The 4,207-nt window shown below is 37.3% G+C and overlaps 1 non-coding gene across 1 annotated transcript; it reads left to right on the forward strand.

Annotated features, from left to right (window-relative positions):
• The first annotated feature begins 3,604 nt into the window (after positions 1–3,604).
• Positions 3,605–3,711, forward strand: LOC131171630 (small nucleolar RNA R71). Its single transcript, XR_009142289.1, has one exon. It is a non-coding gene; the product is annotated as a small nucleolar RNA R71 (small nucleolar RNA).
• The last annotated feature ends 496 nt before the right edge of the window (positions 3,712–4,207 follow it).

A 4,207-nucleotide genomic window follows, 5' to 3' on the forward strand; every position in this document is an offset into this window, starting at 1 on the left:
TCTCCAATTAGAATTTTAATAAATAACCTAGAAGAGATCGGAGGAGAGTTCTTATCCGGTCTCTACTCAAATTTTAATAAACATTTAAAAGAGATAGGAGGAGAGTTCTTATCCGATTCTCACACCAAATTTCAACCCGTATGCAAGATAATCCCAAAACCAAAACGATTCGTGACGCCGACTCACTAAGGCTGTCTCATTTACTTATGTATCTGGGTAATCCTAATCAGTGAAAAATCAAACATTCCTTTTACCAAAAGGATTAACATTCCCATTCGAGCCCTCCTAACTGATTTACAAAGGACGCAAAATTAAATCTATTTACCCTTATTAAGGGACGAGGTGGGGTGCCTAACACCTTCCCCACCCGTTTATGGACCCCGAACCTAGAATCTCTGTTTTGAAGTGGTTTCATTTTTAATTTAACTCCCCAAATGGTTTTCTTTAGTTTCCCTCAAAACTAAGGTGGCGACTCCTCACTTTTTCCCACTTCGGTGAGTGATCGTCCGGGCGACCGCAAAATCCCATTGCTACAAATGTGATGGGAGTAAAATTAATAACTTATGCACCTATCAAATTCCCCCACACTTATTCCATGCTTGTCCTCATGCATGACTTAAACTCTTAATCAACTCCACTTAGAAGTTCCTTAACTTCACCCTAACACAACTTTTTCTAACAAAAGGTTAAAAGTCTGAAAGAAAAGGCAAGTAAGGTAATAACCATCACAACAAATTCCATTAACACCATGCCAATATATCAATAATTTTTCAACACAACACAAAAGGCTTGAAATCAATTAAGCTCACACAATTAAAGTTCCATAAAATTTTAAGTCAATACACACCAAAACATAAGGGTAATTTATCAAAGCACAACAATTATAGCTCTTTGCAAATCTTAGGGGAGATAGAAATGCCCTTTTTTTCTATTTGAAATTGGTACTTCTTTCTTGTCACAGTTATCACTTTTTTTTTTTTTTTTTATTTCAACCGTCACCTTCAGAAATTACTTTGCTCATATCCTAGCTAGCTTTGGCCTGAGAATCGACATGGGGTTCATGAAGACCGCTGGTTAGTTTGCTTAACTAAAATAGTGGAGCAATTTTCAAGTTCAACCTTTTATTTCCCCCAATTTATGCATCTACATATTATAAAGTGCCCTGATAGATTAAATAAAGTTCTGAAATATGCATGACACAAGTTTAAAGCACACATAACTAATCATTTTACCATTAAATTATGCCTAAATGATTTATGCAGGAAAAAAGCACTCTATGGTATGGAGAAGAGGGAAAATCCATCATTAAAGTTACTATTACCTTGCCCGAAATCTCAAAAATTCAATCTAAAATAGAAAAGTCATTTCAAGGACAAAGTACTTTTCTCCAAGAGTTAATAAAGAATCATGAATCAAGCTTATGAGAATGATTTTTTTTTTAATTGCAGCAACAAATTTCTCCTCCCCCACACTTAAAACTTACATAGTCCCCAATGTAAAGCCCAAATGCAAAAGAAAAGAAAAAATGCTAGAAAATAAAATAAAATAAGGGAAAGAAAACAAATCTGATTGTGGCTAACAAGCCACCCATGGGTTGCCTCCCAAGAAGCTCTTTTTTTTATCGTTGTTAGCTCGACATGGCAAAGCTCCTTAATCCACTGAATACTCCTCAAACCCCCCATAAAATGGCTTGAGTTCATGACTGTTGACCTTGAACACTTTGTTAGTTCCTAAACTTTGAATTTCAACTGCACCATAAGGAAACACATTAGTAACAACAAAGGGTCCAATCCAATAAGAACGCAACTTACCAGGCATCAGCTTCAATTCGGAATTATACAATAAAACTTTTTGCCCAATCACAAACTACTTCCTTAGTTTGTCATGGAATGCCTTCGTCTTTTCTTTATAGATCCTAGAATTTTTATAAGCCTTAAGGCGAATTTCCTCTAATTCATACAATTGTGATTTTCATTCTAACTCATCCTCCATGCTTAACTCAAAATTATCCTGCATAAATGTATCAACAACATCAATAGAAAAGACAGAATGATTATCAGCAGGATACTTCATGGCATCAAAGATATTAAATTTGACAGTCTCTTTATCAAACTCCATGGTTAAGATACCCTCATCCACATCAATTTTTGTCTTGGCAGTTTTTAAGAAAGGTCTTCCAAACAAAATCAAAGCTGAATTTGATGAGAGAGCACTATGATCCTCCATATCCAGAATGCAAAAATCTGCAGGAAAAATCAATCCTCCAACCTGCACCAACACATCCTTAACTACTCCCAATGGGTAAGCATTAGAACGATCAGCTAATTGAATAATGACACTGGTTTCTTTCAAAGGACCCAAATTTAAAGTTTGAAAAACTGAATTTGACATAACATCAATAGATGTTCCTATATCTGCCATTGCACTTTCAAATCTAGAATCACCGATTTTGCAGGGAATAGAAAACGAACCTGGATCCTTACACTTAGGGGGTAATTTTCGCTGAATTAATGCTGACACATTTTCCCCCACACTAATCTTCTCATTATTTCTTAACTTGCGCTTTGTAGTGCATAACTCGTTAAGGAATTTAGCATACCTGGGAATTTGTTTGATCGCATCAAGTAAAGGTATATTCACCTCTACCTTCTTGAAAGTCTGCAAAATATCTTTCTCTTGTTCTTCTTTCTTATTTTTAGCCAACCTGCATGGGAATGGAGGAAGAACATAATTATTAACCTTATTCAGTTTAGGTTCAGTATTTACCTCAACTTCAGGAACTTCAAACTCTTTTTCTCCTTGCTTCTTCTTTTTTGTTGACTTATGTGGAGTCTGGTTATAAACTTCTTTCCCACTCCACAACAGTATAGCACTCGCATTTTCTCTAGGGTTCATGACTATTTGTGATGGAAGCTTTCCAGAACCTTGAGCTTCCATCTTACTCACAGATAAGGCTAACTGACCAATTTACCTCTCTATGTTTTGAATGCTATTTCTGGTCTCCTGTTGAAACTATTGGGTATTGTTAGCCAAAACCTTAACCATTTCATCAAGTGACATACCTTGATTTGAGGGAGGCGGAGGTGGAGGTGGTTGATTCACTTGTGTTCTTTGCTACTGGTATCGGTTTTGCACCGGTTGATTCCCATAACTCAGATTGGGATGATCTCGCCATCCTGGACTACAAGCATTAGAAAAGGGATCATACCTGTGTTGTGGCTGTCCATAATTTCCTACTGCATTAATATGTTGCATTGATTTATCCTCTTGTAATGCAGGACACATGTCAGTAGCATGACCCGAACTCGAACAAATCCCACATACCTTAACAGTTTGCATTTTCCCTACAGCCAACTGCCTCACCAAAGAAGTTAAGTCAAAAATTTGTTTCTCAAGGTTAGATGTACTTACCTCATTAACCTTTATGGGTGTGTGATCCATTCGCATTCCAAACTACTGAGAGTTTGCTGCCATGTTAGCAATCAGCCTCCTTGCTTCATCTGGTGTTTTGTCAACCAAAGCTCCTCTACTGGCAGTATCTATCATACTGTAGTCCATTGGTAGAAGTCCCTCATAGAAATACTGAATCAACAGCTGCTCACTTATTTGATGATGGGGAAAGCTTGCACACAGCTTCTTAAATCGCTCCCAGTACTCATACAAGCTCTCTCTATTGTACTACCGAATGCCACAAATTTCTTTTCTTATGTTGGCAGCACGGGAAGCAGGAAAATACTTCTCCAAAAATATCTGCTTCATCCCATTCCATGAGTTGACAAATCCAGAAGGAAGGTAATACAACCAATCCTTAGCTGTGCCTTCCAGTGAGAAAGGAAAAGCTTGAAGCTTGATTTGATCCTCTGAAACTCCTTGAGGTTTCATGCTGGAACACACAACATGAAATTCCTTCAGATACTTATGTGGATCATCACCTGCAAGACCATGAAATTTAGGCAATAAATGGATTAGTCTAGATTTTAACTCAAAAGCAACATTTAAAGCAGGGTATTGGATACACGAAGGCTGTTGGTTTGGATTAGGAGCAGCCAACTCTTTCAAGGTTCTAGCAGCCATGGTTTCGTTTTCGGAATTCACTCTGACACTGAATCCGAACTTAACTCCTTTGGAGATTGGACTCCTTTAGATGTACTCGGAATCTGCCTAGCTTGCTTATCCAATTTTCTCAACCGTTTAGCTATTTTTTCTA

Source organism: Hevea brasiliensis, chromosome 12 (assembly GCF_030052815.1).
Source record: "Hevea brasiliensis isolate MT/VB/25A 57/8 chromosome 12, ASM3005281v1, whole genome shotgun sequence".
Lineage (NCBI taxonomy): Eukaryota > Viridiplantae > Streptophyta > Magnoliopsida > Malpighiales > Euphorbiaceae > Hevea > Hevea brasiliensis.